Source organism: Portunus trituberculatus, chromosome 20, assembly GCF_017591435.1.
Source record: "Portunus trituberculatus isolate SZX2019 chromosome 20, ASM1759143v1, whole genome shotgun sequence".
Classification (NCBI taxonomy): domain Eukaryota; kingdom Metazoa; phylum Arthropoda; class Malacostraca; order Decapoda; family Portunidae; genus Portunus; species Portunus trituberculatus.
Genome location: NC_059274.1, coordinates 7,217,501 through 7,235,000, shown reverse-complemented (window position 1 = coordinate 7,235,000; position 17,500 = coordinate 7,217,501). Strand labels below are relative to the sequence as shown.

Below are 17,500 nucleotides of genomic sequence, written 5' to 3'. Positions count from 1 at the left end.
AAGGCACTAAAAGCATTGGACCTTTGCCATTTAATTTCTTTGTCGTTAGTAGCACCATTTGAGTAAGAAATATAAATTTGTACCTTTCTATTTGATCAAAGAAGCCACGTTGCTTTTGACTCCCAATCAATGGCTCTGTCTTATCTCGGTTACTGTAGATAATTTGATGAAGTTAAAATCGAATATGAAAAAATGAATCTTCCTAAATATTCAATCTTCTTTTGCTGGAAATGTCATCTTTTAACCTTTTAAATATTGCGACACCTTTTCACCTTAATATTTGTGTATGATTAGACCATTTTGTTGACATTAGGAAAGGCCTGTGGAACTCAGAAAATTAATGGCCACAGTCTTCACTATTTTATCCCCACATGAGTTTCTGAAGCTGTATAAAATCGCGAAATAGTTAGCAGATTGGATATGGAAACGCATCATGGTACTTAAGGGGTAAGAATTCAAATGTAGATTTACACAAGGTCAAGCTGAGAAGAAACTTTGACAATTGAGCCATTAATCCTATCATTACCGTATGACCTTCCCCCTAACCACCTAGTCTACATCCTACAACATTTTAAACGATCAAATGTATGCAATAAACTCAAATAATCGTCCATGAACATAAAAATAACTAAATGAACCTTCTTTGGTCTTCTTTTTCCTTCCTGCAAATAAAATCCTCACTTCGCTTTTAACTCCTTCAGTTCACATTAATCTTGTTACTATTTAGCGATTTTAAACAGCTTCAGAAACTAATGTGGAGATTAGAATAGTAAAGACTGGCCATTCATCTTCTTCCATAGACCCTTCCTAATGCAAATAAGATCGTCTAATGATACCCAAAAATAATGGCTAAAATGCGTCTGAGAACAGGAGTTAGTATTAGGAAAGGACCATGTAAAAGACTAAATACAGGAAGAGACCGCTATTGTCACACAGAGGGGAGAGTGAAGTAGTGGCTCGAAGTCCTGTGAGTATGGGAAGAATAGAATAGCATGCATTACTCTTACTGCAGACTGTGTGGCGTGAAAGGTAAATCACCTGAAACATTCATAATCCCAGTGGCAGCCGCGTGGTATATGGCCTTAGTTTATCATGCTGGTAATTGGGAGGCGGAGAAATTAAATGTGGCAGGACAGGTACACAGGATTGCAGCGAACTGTAATCAAGGAAATCGGATTCCCAATAAAGTAATCAAGAATTTACGTCCGGAAATTAAATGACGAAGGGAAAAATGGTCTTGTCTTTGTATGTGTGTGTGTGTGTGTGTGTGTGTGTGTGTGTGTGTGTGTGTGTGTGTGTGTGTGTGTGTGTGTGTGTGTGTGTGTGTGTGTGTGTGTGTGTGTGTGTGTGTGTTAAATGTTATGGTCATTATATATATTTCCACTGTGTTCTGAGTGCTAGTTTTTAGGCTCTCTCTCTCTCTCTCTCTCTCTCTCTCTCTCTCTCTCTCTCTCTCTCTCTCTCTCTCTCTCTCTCTCTCTCTCTCTCTCTCTCTTTCCCCCGTCTATCACGAAGTTATCAGTATTTTCCTTTCGACCTTTCATTTTTCTTTTAAATAATAAATCTTTCTCATCGTCTGTTTGGTTTTCGACTCAGTCTTCTTCTTTTCTCCCTTCCTCCATCTTTTCTCGTCCTATATCCTTCCCTTTTCTTATCCTTCCCTTCTTTCTTTTTCCTCGTAGATTTTCCTTTTCTCCCCCTCATTCCATTTCTCTCATCTCGTCCACTAAACATTGTATTATTAATTTTTTTCCCCTCTTGCTTTTCTTGACTACATCTCCCTTCCCTCCTTTCCCTTGCTTTCCATTTCTTCCTTACATGTTATCTCATCATTTGTTTCCTCTTTACCCTCTTTCATTACTCATTTCTCCTTATCTTACCCATTTATTCACCTCGTCAATTCCTTCCGTTCATTTTCTCTTACCTGTTCTCTATTCACTATTATTGTTTATTCTCCGGCTTCCCCTCTCGTCCTGTATTCCCTCTCTTCATTATTCCTTGATACCGCCCCACAGAAAGCATCCTCCTGCATTACAACTGTTGCTTCTCACCTCTAACACGTGTTCCAGGTGCCAGATGTTCCCAGGAGGTGCTGCACTGCCAAGGAATAGAAGCATTGTTTGTGGTTGTTTTGTGTGAGTAACGGAAGGATTTTTTCGTGTGTATCTGGAAATTCAAGGCCCATTTTCTATATTTGTATGGTGTTAGTCGGTGTCTGTGTGTCTGGAGGAAGGTACGGGTGTTTGTAGAAGCTTAGATGTTTTTTGTTAGCAGGTTGTCGTGAAAATTGTTGGTGTGTGTGTGTGTGTGTGTGTGTGTGTGTGTGTGTGTGTGTGTGTGTGTGTGTGTGTTCAATAGGTGCTGCCACTTTAAAACCCCATCTGTCCTCGCCAGCCCCATGCCTGCACCACCAGATCTCTCACGGGACATGCACGCGAGCTGAGGTGCAAGAAAAATGTCCGTATTGAGGCTGGTGTTGGCCCGGCGGTGACTTAATGTAAGGCTGGTCTGCGATTGAGGACGCTTCTGAAACGAGAAAACTCCGTAAATGCGGTGAAAAAAATCCCGTGTCAGTAATTGGGTTTGTGGTGCGTTCGTTTGAGATTCGGTTTGGTGTGAGCGCTGTGGAGTCCGTTGTGTTATATAAGGGAGAGTAAAGATGGCGGTGTAATCCATTTATTTCATCCATCAAGTGAAGCCTCTTTCCGCAGCGCTCTCACCGTCAGATTCCTAACCAATTGCGACCTGGCGAGTCCTTTATTGGCTCCGGCTGCTGTATGGCATCGCACAGAGGGAGCCACCCAGATGAAAGGCAAGTTTTACCAACCCTCCGGCCTCCTATTCCTCACACACACACACACACACACACACACACACACACACACACACACACACACACACACACACACACACACACACACACACACACACAAGGGACCATATAACATTTCGAACCAGAGTGAACAGACGCAAATGACAGAGCGAGGAGACGAGAAGAATAATGCATCTTTATTTTCAAACCGATGCCTGTGACCCTCCCTCGGACACAAGAGTAATGGAGGCGGCCCTGACCAATGTAAAGAAATCTACAACTGTTCGCCCTCACGATGCGTAAAGGGAGTGGCAGGCTCACCAGAACGACGGCACTGCTTTGTCTGCTTCAGGAGTTCAGCTGGTGACGTGTGAAGGGGTGGCTGGGGCTGCATTCCTCCCCGTCACTAGCTTCCCTTTGTGTCTTCCTCCTGCTGGTGTCTTTGTTCTTTTGGTGAGGTGTATTTTTGAAGACCACACGTATCATTTGTCAATTTCTCAAGAGTGTTTTTCTCATTAATGGTGTAGAATTTATGCTACCACTAAATTGTGGTTGAAAAACCTCTTGAACTTCGACGACGCTGTTCAAATGATTAGGTTAAGAACTCACGTGTCTGGGAATGCGGTCACAAGGTTGCAGGCGTTTCCGGTGTGTGTGTGTGTGTGTGTGTGTGTGTGTGTGTGTGTGTGTGTGTGTGTGTGTGTGTGTGTGTGTGTGTGTGTGTGTGTGTGTGTGTGTGTATTTACCTAGTTGTATTTACCTAGTTGTAGTTTTACAGGGCCTGGGCTTTATGCTCGTGTGGCCCCGTCTCCATATCTACACTTATCCAATCTTACTTTAAAAGTGTGCACACTCGTTGCAGACACTACTTCTGTGTGTGTGTGTGTGTGTGTGTAATTCACTGTTTGATCTGCTGCAGTCTCTGACGAGACAGCCAGACGTTACCCTACGGAACGAGCTCAGAGCTCATTATTTCCGATCTTCGGATAGGCCTGAGACCAGGCACACACCACACACCGGGACAACAAGGTCACAACTCCTCGATTTACATCCCGTACCTACTCACTGCTAGGTGAACAGGGGCTACACGTGAAAGGAGACACACACAAATATCTCCACCCGGCCGGGGAATCGAAGCCCGGTCCTCTGGCTTGTGAAGCCAGCGCTCTAACCACTGAGCTACCGGTGTGTGTGTGTGTGTGTGTGTGTGGCTCCTGTCGTGTTACTTACTCTTTCACATTTCTTTCTTCTGCAACATACGCTGATTTTTTTTATTCTTTTTATATAACTCGTGAATTATCTGTTGCTCCTGGGTTTATTTCTACACACACACACACACACACACACACACACACACACACACACACACACACACACACACACACACACACGTCATCTTAGACATGTTACATTTCAATTATTTATTTATTTATATTTTACTGATATGAATTTTTCTATGTTGTCATAAAGTATTGTTCAAATTTGAAGTATAATTCAAAACACCATTAGTATTGTTTTAAACAGTGACCGAATAATTCAAAGGTTTTCGCCCTGTGTAGTTTCGTTTCTGCTGTATAAAATGCTGCGTTAATCAAGATAAGTGTTGTCTCTTTATTGGCAAAGGAAGGATTAATGCAGGTGCGACAATTTCCTCATTTCTTACCTGTATCTAACTCCCGGTGTGTTCGGTGCGCCAGATCACCACTCTTACTTCACCAGCGGCAGTCTTTATGTGTATTCTGAGTGTCACTAGTCCCGCTACACACGTCACCTTCCGCGTCGTTTCTCGCTCATCACGTCACATTGCACTTAACGTTTGGCGCATCAGTCCTTTAGCATTTCCCTCTCGGTGTGGGCGCTTGTCTGTCTGACTTCAAGCATGACCTTTTTGCCTATTTACTGGCTTCATTTTTTAGCTTCATATAATTATCTTTTCATGGGAACAGCATATCGAGCGTGCATATTCTCTCTCTCTCTCTCTCTCTCTCTCTCTCTCTGGCATTGGATTCTTATTTTCTCTACTTGTTGTCGTTCAGTATAATGGATTCTAAACATATGTAAAATTTAAAACTCTCTCTCTCTCTCTCTCTCTCTCTCTCTCTCTCTCTCTTTCTGGCATGGGATTCATATTTTCTCTACTCATTGCAGTTCAAATTAATGTATTTTAAATATATATAGAATTTAAAACTCTCTCTCTCTCTCTCTCTCTCTCTCTCTCTCTCTCTCTCTCTCTCTCTCTCTCTCTCTCTCTCTCTCTCTCTCTCTCTCTCTCTCTCTCTCTCTCTCTCTCTCTCTCTCTCTCTCTCTCTCTCTCTCTCCTATCCACGAGCACCACTAAGGAAAAAGAATACCACTAGATAACCACTTCCTGAGAACCACACTACTGTTGACCCTTTTAGTGAGAACGATATCCAGAACCCAGGAACACTCGTCATTTGCTGCGACACGTGCTGGATTACATTTGACGCCATTTGAGGGTGTAGGCGCTAGGGTGGCACTGCTCTCCCGCCCTTCCCTGCCTCAGCCCTCTAATCCTCGACCCAGAAACTGAAGGGCATTAATGCAGGCGCGCCCCATACGACCCCATTTTTGTTCCTTCCTGGTGTGTGTGGTGCTGGGATGGGAAGGCAAACATAGGGTGAAGTGGTGATTGTTCAGAGAGAGAGAGTGAAAACTTTTGTATAGGATGTAGGGTTGAAGAGAAAGAGAGAGAGAGAGAGAGAGAGAGAGAGAGAGAGAGAGAGAGAGAGAGAGAGAGAGAGAGAGAGAGAGAGAGAGAGGTACCTACACTTTATTTTTCTATCCTACGTCTCATATTCTACACTGACTAATAACAAACAACTCAAGGGCGAACACGTCTCGTCTTTCGCTTATTGTTCTTCCTTTGTATAGTGAACACCTGGCTGGAGCTGGGGAGTGTGTGTACGAGGTCGCTTTAATCTTATTGGGGATGTGGAAAGGGTTACTCCCAGGGGTGACGTAAACCACTGGAGAAGGGATGAAAAGGGTCAAATGGAAGGAGGGTTAAAAAAAAGGAAAAAAAAGCGGAGGAAAAGGATGAAAAGTACATTCACATTTTTCTCGCTTTTCCAGTATTTTCATGGGTGCGTTTTAATGGTATACTAGTTTTATTTTCTACGTTTATTTTTTTCATTGCTACTTTTTTCCTTCGGCTTTTATTGTTTTTTTGAAGTGATTTTTCCCTTTTTTCGCATTTTTTCTCTTCGTTTCCTTGTCCCGCCTCGTTTTCTTCGTTCATTCCGTGCGGTTCATGATTTTCAGTCTTTGTTTTTAACCTTGTTTTGTTACTTTTTCTTGTCTTTCTTGCTCGCTTCTCTTTTTTTTGGGGAAAGGAAAGTTGCCTCTCTGTTTTTTTTCCCTTCCGCTTCTTTTTTCTTTTTTTCCCTGCGGTATTCTTAAAGTTGCCTCACTACTGTTCTTTTTTTATTTGTAGCTTTTTAGATGATGATGAGCCTGAGGGAAGGAAGAGGAAGAGGAGGAGGAGGGGAAAGAGAAGGAGGAAGAGGAGGGGGAGAAAGAGGTGATATTGAGGTAAAGGATAAAGAGAAGGAGAAAGAAAATGAGGAGGTGAACGAAAGAGAAAATGTGAGAGGAGGAAGAGGATGATGAAAAAGAAAGATGGTAGAAATGAGGAATAAAAAGGATAAAGGAGAGGGGAGGAGGAACACTGAGATATAAGAGAAAGAGGAAGAGAGAAACTATAAGAGAAAAATATACATTACACAATATATTCCGGAAAATGTGCAGAGAAAATACCAGGAAGAAATACAGTGATGACCATTCTCTTGTAGCAAAACTGAAGTAACCTAACCTAACCTAACCTAACCTAACCTAACCTAACCTAACCTAACCTAACCTAACCCAACCCAATCTAACCCAACCTAACCCAACCCAACCCAACCTAACCTAACCCAAAATCTAACCTAACCTAACCCAACCTAACCAACCTAACCTAACCTAACCTAACCTAACCTAACCTAACCTAACCTAACCTAACCTAACCTAACCCAATCTAACCCAACCTAACCTAACCCAACCCAACCTAACCTAACCTAACCCAACCCAATCTAACCCAACCTAACCCAACCTAACCCCCAACCTAACCCAACCCAACCCAACCCAACCTAACCTAACCTAACCTAACCTAACCCAACCCCAACCTAACCCAACCTAACCCAACCTAACCTGGCCTAACCTAACCTGGCCTAACCCAACCCAACCTAACCCAACCTAACCCAACCCAACCTAACCTAACCTAACCTAACCTAACCTAACCCAACCTAACCTAACCTAACCTAACCTAACCCAACCTAACCCAACCTAACCTAACCTAACCTAACCTAACCCAACCTAACCTAACCTAACCTAACCTAACCCAACCTAACCTAACCTAACCTAACCTAACCTAACCCAACCTAACCTAACCTAACCTAACCCAACCCAACCCAACCCAACCCAACCTAACCCAACCCAACCCAACCCAACCTAACCTAACCTAACCTAACCCAACCCAACCTAACCTAACCTAACCTAACCTAACCTGAAGTAACCTAACTGAACCTAACTGAACCTAACCTAACATTACGTAATCCAGCCATACCAAAGCTAACTTAACCAAACGTAAGGAAAAGTAACTTAACCCAAGCTAATATCTACATTTCATCTAACCTTGCCTAACTTAACCTAACCCAAACCAAACCCAACCCAACCCAACCCAACCTAACCCAACCAACAACCTAACAACAACAACAACATCAACCTAACACACAACACACAACACACACAACACACACACACACAACACTAACACACACACATTACACAACCCAGCCATAACCTAACTTGACCAAACGTAAGGAAAAGTAACTTAACCCAAGCTAATATCACACACAACAACAACCTAACCTAATCAACCTAACTGAACCTAACCAAAACAACAACAACAACAACAACAACATCAACAACAGTAACAACACACACACACACACACACACACACACACACACACACACACACACACACACACACACACACACACACACACACACACACACACACACACACACGGCCCGGTAGCTCAGTGGTTAGAGCGCTGGCTTCACAAGCCAGATGACCGGGGTTCGATTCCCCGGCCGGTTGGAGATATTTGGGTGTGTCTCCTTTCACGTGTAGCCCCTGTTCACCTAGCAGTGAGTAGGTACGGGATGTAAATCGAGGAGTTGTGACCTTGTTGTCCCGGTGTGTGGTGTGTGCCTGGTCTCAGGTCTATCCGAAGATCGGAAATAATGAGCTCTGAGCTCGTTTCGTAGGGTAACGTCTGGCTGTCTCGTCAGAGACTGCAGCAGATCAAACAGTGAATTACACACATCTTCCTTCTTACCTTTTCTCTCCCTTCTCTTTCTTTCTCCTCTCCTCTTCACAGGAACTTATGAAGAAAATTTTATGTAGATGTTAAAAAAAGAAATGCATTAATCATACAAGATGTAGAAATGAAATCAATATTCAAGCACACACACACACACACACACACACACACACACACACACACACACACACACACACACACACACACACACACACACACACACAGACACACACAATATATATAAGTGCTGAAAGGAGACGCCGAGTAAATGGCACGAGGCAATGAAGAATAATAACGGGGAAGTGTAGAGAAGGAGAAGAAAAGGTATGAAAGTGGAGGTCATTCGTCACTCGTTTATGGAAATGTTACCCGGTGTCCGTTTGTCTGCCCGTGGAGTCATACATTTCCTTGTGCTGGCGGGAAAAAAGAGAGAGAAAGAAGGCAAGACTGAGAAAAAGGAAGGAAGGAAGGAAGGAAGGAAAAAGAAAGGGAATGGAACGGAGAAAGGAGTGAAAGGAAGGATGTTAACGAAGGGAAGGAATTGAAATGAAGAAAGAAAGAAAAAAATAAAGAAAGGAAGGAAAAATTAAGAGATGAAATTATACAGAGTAAGGAATGGAAGGAAAGAAAGATTGGAACGAAGGAATGAATTTGAAAGAAGAAAGAAGAAAAGAAGGAAAGAAGGAAAGAAAAAAAAGATTAAGAAAAAGGGAAAAAATATGAGAAGGAATTGAACAGAGAAAGGAATGAAAGAAAGGACTTAACGAAGGGAAGAAATTGAAAGAAGGAAGGAAGGAATAAGGAAAGAAATGGAACGAAGGAAGGAAGGAAGAAATGAATATGACTTTTACGAGCGGAATAAATGAATGATTGAGTGAATAAATAGATTTTCTCACATGCAAAGGAGAAAGAAACCTGCATGAAAGAAGGAAGAGAAGAAGGGATGGAGTGAATAGGTGAATGAAAGGAAGAAAAGAAAGGAAGAATGAAAGAAAGAGAAATAGAGGAAACTTATGAATGATTCCTGGAAGAGCGACAGGGACACACACACACACACACACACACACACACACACACACACACACACACACACACACACACACACACACACACACACACACAGTTGTCTAAGAAAGTCGTAGCATTCTCTAGAACGTCCTTGTAATAACACATGAAGATTGCTGGAAACACACACACACACACACACACACACACACACACACACACACACACACACACACACACACACACACACACACACACACACACACACACACACACACACAGAGAGACCCCCCTCCTATGCTCCGTGATAAGCGTGGGTTTTAGTTACATTTAGGCAGACCCCCCTTGAAGGTAAAACCGAGAGAGAGAGAGAGAGAGAGAGAGAGAGAGAGAGAGAGAGAGAGAGAGAGAGAGAGAGAGAGAGAGAGAGAGAGAGAGAGAGAGAGAGAGAGAGAGAGAGAGAGAGAGAGAGAGAGAGAGAGAGAGAAATATAATTAACTTGCTTTTGTGTTACGTGGTTGACTGTCAGATTGTGAAGGTAAAAGACTGGGTTTGTATGTGTATTGTGTGTGCGCGTGTGTGTGTGTGTGTGTGTGTGTGTGTGTGTGTGTGTGTGTGTGTGTGTGTGTGTGTGTGTGTGTGTGTGTGGATGGGTGGATGCGTGGGTGGGTGTGGATGTATTTGTGTTTGTCAGCTTCATGAATCTACTTGTACTTCCACCATTATCACTACAACCTACTACTACTACTACTACTACTACTACTACTACTACTACTACTACTACTACTACTACTACTACTAGCACTAGCACTACCACTATTACCACCAGCACCACCACCACTACCACTACACAAGACGGTCACATTAGGTTCCTACACCCGCGTCTCAAACTTTTCCTCCTAAGTACTTTTGTGTTCATAATCGTTTACGCGTATTCCGTTCTGTCTCTTTCCGTTTCTTGGTGAAATTGCAGACTTGCCTCCCCGTCCCCTGTCTCCCTGTCTCCCTGTCTCCCTGTCTCCCTGTCTCTCTGTCTCCCTCCCTATCTCCCCCTGTCTCCTCTCCTCTGACCGTTAGCAGGGGTAATTAAGCTCCCATTTTTGCTTCTCCACTGAAACACAAAGAGAGAGAGAGAGAGAGAGAGAGAGAGAGAGAGAGAGAGAGAGAGAGAGAGAGAGAGAGAGAGAGGTTGTGAGTTAGCGTCTGCAAAATAGATAGCGCTGAGTTCGCTATAGAAAATGTATGGCAGTAGGTAATTATGGAGAGAGTCAATGGTAATGCTGGCTTGTTGATTTGTTATGCCTTTATTTTATTGTTTTGTTACCTAATCTTTTTTATAATCTTCTTTCTTTTCCTTTTCTTCCTTCTTGTCCTTCTCGTCCTTTTCCTTCTCCTCGTCCTCCTTTTCTTCCTCCTCCTCCTTTTCTTCCTCCTCCTCCTCCTCCTCCTCCTCCTCCTCCTCCTCCTCCTCCTCTTCCTCATCCTTCCTCTTTAACACTTCAAGGAAAAGTGTTGTAGTACATGTACCTATGTCTTTGTAATTGTTAGTTATTAACGCCTTTTTCCTTGAACCTGCCGTCACACACGCACACACACACGCACAGACACACACGCGCACACACACACACGCACACACACACACACACACACACACACACACACACACACACACACACACTACTCAGAAAAATCTTTTGTACTAATTTACGTTTCTTTTCTAACCTTTCTCCTCCTCCTCCTCTTTCTCCTGCTCCTCCTCCTCCTCCTCCTTTTCCTCCTCCTCCTCCCCCTCTCACTTTTCGTCACTTTCCCACTCTCCCCTCGTTTCCCTGGCGGCATTCCTTCCTCGGTCCCCTCCCCTTACCACCCACCCCTCTCCCTTCCACCCTCCCCTCTCATGAAGGTGGAGTAAATCTGAGTTAGGGGTACATGTTGAGTGGTACAGATGATGAGGGGAATACATCAGACTTTGTTAAATTCCCCTTAAGAGACCAACACTGGCACTCTCCCTCCGCCACTCTCACTGCTAGTAGTGCCACTGACCTTACTGGTGCTGTTGTTGCTGCTGCTGCTGCTACTGCTACTGCTGCTGCTGCTGCTGCTTTCATGCCAGTGTGCATTATTAGGTTATAAGAAATCTGTACAAGTTTAAACGTTGCAACAATGGATAATTAAGTTACAATAGAGAGGAGACACACACACACACACACACACACACACACACACACACACACACACACACACACACACACACACACACACACACACACACACACACACACACACACACACACACACACACACACACACACACTCTCGCGCTATGTGGAGTCTCATCTTTCCACTCAAATATATAATGTGTATGTAAAATGAGTCAGAAATAAAACTACAACATTAAAAGGGGATAGAAAAAAAGGCACACAGATAAGTTTGTGATAATGGCCGTCGCTTTTTGAAGTCTGGAGCGGGCGTTTTATCAAAACCTCGCCGTTCAAACGCATAACAAAACAGGGAGAGGCAGGAAAGGAAATAAACTAAAACGCACCGGAAAATGTCAGCTTTGATTGAGCCGAAATGTAAAGGGTCAGTTATATTATAAATGATATTACAAAATTAACGTTTATTTTTTAGTGGAAAATTGCATTGGGGGAGAGGACGAGACCGAACAAGAGAGAGAGAGAGAGAGAGAGAGAGAGAGAGAGAGAGAGAGAGAGAGAGAGAGAGAGAGAGAGATCAAAGAGTGAAATAAAAAGAGAACAAGGAATGGAGAAAACAGATAAATAATATGTTATGAAAAGTTAGGCAACGAATACGGAAAATGCTGGAAATTTTCACGGCAGCTTTTCACTTGGGTGGTTCAGAGACACGCGGCTGGAGGAGGAAGAAACGGGGCAGAGGAAGAGGAAAAAGGGAAGAGAAAGAGAGAGGATAACAAGAGGGAAGAAGGAAAGAATGGAAAGGAGGAAAGAGAAAGAAGAAGGGGCAGGGAGGAAAAAAAGGAGGAATGAAGGAGGAAGGGAAGAAATGAAAGGAGGGAATAAGAAAAAAAGGTAAGGGAGGCAGAGAGGATTGAGGAAGGGAAGAAATAAATGAAAAGGAGGAAGAAGTCTGGAGGAGAGAGTAATGGTAGGGGGAATAATAAGAAGTATAAGGAAGGGAGGAAAGAAAATGAATAGATGGAAGGAAGAAGATGAAGAATAGGAAAGGAAAAAAGAAGGAATGAGAGAGTAAATGATAAACGAAGGAAAAGAAGGAAGAAAGAAGAAAAGAACAATGAAAATATGAAAGAACATAAGGCTTAATGAAGGAAACGAGGAAATAAAACAAGTGATAGAAGGAGGAAGGCAAGAGACATGGTAGGAAAGAACAATAGGAGGAACAAAGGAGAAAGGAGGGAAGACTGAAGGAAAGGGTGCGACAAGATAATGGGGTTTACAACTTTACCATGAGATTCGGTCGGTGTTTCGAGACATGTGAAAACGCGTGACGGACCTTCTAGCCCTTTTCCCTTTCGTCTGTTATGAAATGCTCACGTGCTGCCGCAAAACTTTATAATGGAGTTCGAAGCTTTTAGCCCTTCTAGGGGGGAAAAAAGTTACACACAGGCTTATAAAACAGGAACAAAGGTGGGACTGGTGTAGGGAAAGAGATAGATAGATAGATAGAGAGAGTGGGGGACAGAGAGAGAGAGAGAGAGAGTGGGAGAGCAGAAAACCATCAAAGCCATTAGATACAAAGATTTAAACGATTCCATTCCACGTTATTAATACAATGTCACAGTCGCCGCTACGATGTTTCTGTCCAGGTAATAAACAACATTAATTATCCACCCGGCGCGGGGCATCAAAGGGGTGAAGGCAAGTGCTGGCCTCTTTTATATCCTGGCCCAATTAACTCGGAAAGTCTTTGATATGTGACTGTCAATAGCTCCCCTGAACGCTTCCAGTTGTGGCCTCCTGTCTGTCTCTCTCTCTCTCTCTCTCTCTCTCTCTCTCTCTCTCTCTCTCTCTCTCTCTCTCTCTCTCTCTCTCTCTCTCTCTCTGATAATTAGGTTTTCTCTCCTAAGTCTGCGGTTTCAGTTCAGAATTTTGTGTAATTATTGTAATGGCTTCGTCTATTTTATTCTATTTTTATTTTGTGTTGTGTTTGTGTGCGAGTTTTGGTCAGTCAGTGTCATTTTTGTTGTCAGTTTGTCTATAGGAATGTTCGTTTTTGTCTCTTTGATGTGTTCTTTTTTCTCTTTATTTTTGTGGTTTATATGGTCGTACTGTTTACCTTTCATCTCGATTTTTTGTTCCCTGGATTTTTGTTGCCAATTCCAAGTGGTTCTCGTACTCCCAAAGCTGTTAGGTTTAGCATTTTTCTGTAGCTGCATCCTTTTCCTGGACCCAAAGTCTCTCTCTCTCTCTCTCTCTCTCTCTCTCTCTCTCTCTCTCTCTCTCTCTCTCTCTCGTTACCTCTATTTTTTTCTCACGCTGATAAATGTCACACAAACTTACCTGGTCTATTTCGTTTTCAATCTATTTTTGTCTATATTTCTCTAACTCTGACATTCTACACTAGTCCAGCATCTCCTCCTCCTCTTCCTCTTGTTTCTCTTGGTCATCATCATCTCTTTCTCTTTGTTCCGCTTTTATTTCTCTTTTATTCCGTTTCGTTTTTGGGTTTCCAGTCGATCGTGTTTTTAATTTTTTTTTTTCAGCAGGGTGAGTTGAAGTGAAAATCATGGAGTGTCATGTTATTGATGTGTTTTTTATAGGTTTGTACTTTTTCCTTCTATATTTTCCCTCTCTTTTTTTTTTGTGTGTTTTTTTGTATCTGTCTCTGTCTGCTCTGTTTATTTCTTCTCTCTCTCTCTCTCTCTCTCTCTCTCTCTCTCTCTCTCTCTCTCTCTCTCTCATTTTTCTCCTCCATGATACGATTTTTAATTCCTATTCTTTTTTTTCATATCATATCGAAAAAGATCTTTATTTATCACTTATTTATCTCTCTCTCCCTCTCCTTCTCTCCCTTTCTCTTTCCTGGTGAGTTTCCCTGAGTGGACAATCCTGGTATTTGTCAGCGGAGAGAATTTGTGGACGGGGAAATGCACCACGAGGCTTCTTGATGCGTTTTTTTTTTTGTTGATTTTGCGCAGTTTTCCCCAAAATCCTCGAGGAAGATGAAGGCAAAGACATCAAGTCCATTTTCTGCTGTCGATTCCGTTTTCTGTGGAACGGATTGCATTTCTCTTCCCGACTGCAATAATAACACACCGGCGCCTCACTGACGCTTCCTTTGTATTGGGTAAAGGACATGTAGCTTTTGATATGTGCTTTTGATTTATGTACTTCTCGTTGTAGTCACAAGGCTTTCTTCTTCGTTTCATCCCTGTTTTGTCCAACTCTCTAATGCAAGAGTTAACCAGTACTCTCAAACATTCATGCCTTTTTTTTTTTATACCATGTGGGCTTTTCACGGGAATTTATGGGCTAAAGGGGATACTTTTTTTAGGGTACCTCCTATCTCAAAGCCCACCCGCTAGGAAACCGTTGCCCCGTGTGAGGAAGCCCAACCTACACTCAGACCGTGGACAGGATTCGAACCCGTGAGCTTGGAGACCCCTCGGACCCCAAAGCACGCATGGTTCCACTGTACCACGGCGGTCCCTTTCTCTGGCAATCTGTGGAACTCCCTACATTTGTTTGCTTTTCCATCTTTTTATGACCTGACATCATTTAAGAGGAGGTTTCAATACATTTATCCCTATGTTTTGGCTAACCCTTTCGGATCTGTAAGGGAACTGGCAAATGAGTGGATCTTTGTTTTCTTTTTTTGTTGACCTTAGCCAGTTTTCCCCCTCTCACATTAAAAAAAAAGTTGGTAGATTTCCCTCTAGTTTGTTCTTATGTAAAAGAATTAAGCGTATTCATATTTATTCTGGTTATTTTTTGGTGATTTTATACAGCCTCAGAGGATTATGTGAGGGTTGAAACAAGGAAGACTCAGGCCATTAATCTTCTGATCTCCATAGACCCTTCCTAATGTAAATTAAATTGTCTAATCATACCCAAAGCTCGAGGTAAAAATGTGTCCCAATACTGAGAGGGTTAAGGCTATAAACAATTTGTATGTTTTATTTTGGGTTTATGTTACTCATTGTAAGTTCTTATTCTACTCAGAGAAGGTCAGAACAAACGATGTGTTGAATTTTTACTCCATTTAATCCATATAGAGTTGTTTAAAGAAAGATAAGAGAATATATAGCTTAACTTTCTCTAGTTTAAATTCATAAGTTATTCTTCAGGAAGCTCAAGACGTGAGCATTTCATAAACTATTCCTTATTTTTTCATTCAGTTTTGTTAATTTTGTAAAGGAAATAAAGATAAATAATTTTCAGTTTTTTGTTTTTGATTCCCAAAAAGTTTTATTTTTTATTTTTTTGCTGGGTGGAGAGACAGCTAATGATGAGGAACTTGTACATTGTTCTGTTTTATTTCTATCACTGTTATTTTCTGTTAAGGGAGGCAAAGATGGTAAGAGTAAACACCGCCTTGCTTTTCCTTCTGGTTTAGTTCATGCAAAGTCGTTAGTCTGTAAAGCCAAGGAAGGGTCATGACTCGCAAATCTGTAAAGTTAAGTAATTAAGGAGACGAGTGAGCATTAGTTTTACACACACACACACACACACACACACACACACACACACACACACACACACACACACACACACACACACACACACACACACCACACACACACACACACACACACACACACACACACACACACACACACACACACACACACACACACACACACACACACACACACACACACACACACACACACACACACACACACACACCGCGTAGTGTAGTTAGCACGCTCGGCTCACAACCGAGAAGGCCCGGGTTCTATTCCTGGGAGCGACAGGGAAAATGGGAGAATGTCTTAATGTGTAGCCTCTGTTTACTAGCAGTAAATAGGTATGCGATGTAATTCGAGGGGTTGTGGTCTCGCAATACCTGTGTGTGTGTGTGTGTGTGTCTCAGTCCTACCGGAAGATCGGCCAGCATGAGTTCTGTGCTCTTTCCGTTGGGGAAAGGCTGGCTGGTGACCAGCAGACGTCCGTAATGAATAACACACACACACACACACACACACACACACACACACACACACACACACACACACACACACACACACACACACACACACACACACACACACACACACACACACACACACACACTCACACAGATGTTCGCACACACTTTTCCACAGCCAACCCACATGCAGACACAAGCATACACATGTACAATTATCCACCGACCCACCCCACCCACCCACTCACACACACACACACACACACACACACACACACACACACACACACACACACACACACACACACACACACACACACACACACCGGGTTCGAGTCTTGGAAAGCGGCGAAGCAAATGGGCAAGTCTCTTAATGTGTGGCCCCTGTTCACCTAGCAGTAAATAGGTACGGGATGTAACTCGAGGGGTTGTGGCCTCGCTTTGCTGGTGTGTGGAGTGTGGTGTGGTCTCAATCCTACCCGAAGGTCGGTCTATGAGCTCTGAGCTCGCTCCGTAATGGGGAAGACTGGCTGGGTGACCAGCAGACGACCTAGGTGAATTACACACACACACACACACACACACACACACACACACACACACACACACACACACACACACACACACACACACACACACACACACACACACACACACACTTCAAAATATGCAATAATGTAATAATAATGCTCGAGAAGAAGTGAAAAAAATCAATGAAAGTGTTATGAAAAATTCACAAGTGTACTTAAAAAGAAATCATATTGCATACCTTTGTAACGAAGCAATTAACTCACCTTTCATTAGACACGGAGGTGGGAGGCCAGGTGTGTGTGTAATGGGGGGGACGGAAGGAGAGAGAGAGAGAGAGAGAGAGAGAGAGAGAGAGAGAGAGAGAGAGAGAGAGAGAGAGAGAGAGAGAGAGAGAGAGAGAGAGAGAGAGAGAGAGAGAGGGGAGGGGGTGGAGGTAGGACCAGAAATAACACTCTTAACACAGCTCTTTGTTACTGTTTTATTTTGTTAGTAATATTCTGTACAGTATTATATAATCTGAAAAATTGTACAAATAATCCGTAAGGTTCACCTGAATAATGATATGACACTTTGGTTTGGTAATGGGGCGATCTCTATCATGTTTCTAATTTCCGTGCTAGAAGGGAGGGGATCTAGGGGTGCTCGGGGGGGGGGTTTGGGGAGAGGGTGGGTGGTAT

General features: G+C 42.9%; 1 long non-coding RNA gene across 1 annotated transcript in view; it reads right to left on the bottom strand.

Moving 5' to 3' along the window:
• LOC123506580 overlaps nt 1-17,500 on the bottom strand; it is a 19,285-nt gene that overhangs the window by 844 nt on the left and 941 nt on the right. The window contains exon 2 of the long non-coding RNA XR_006675468.1: nt 10,926-10,932. This is a non-coding gene — a long non-coding RNA (uncharacterized LOC123506580). The remainder of the gene's footprint in view (nt 1-10,925; nt 10,933-17,500) is intronic.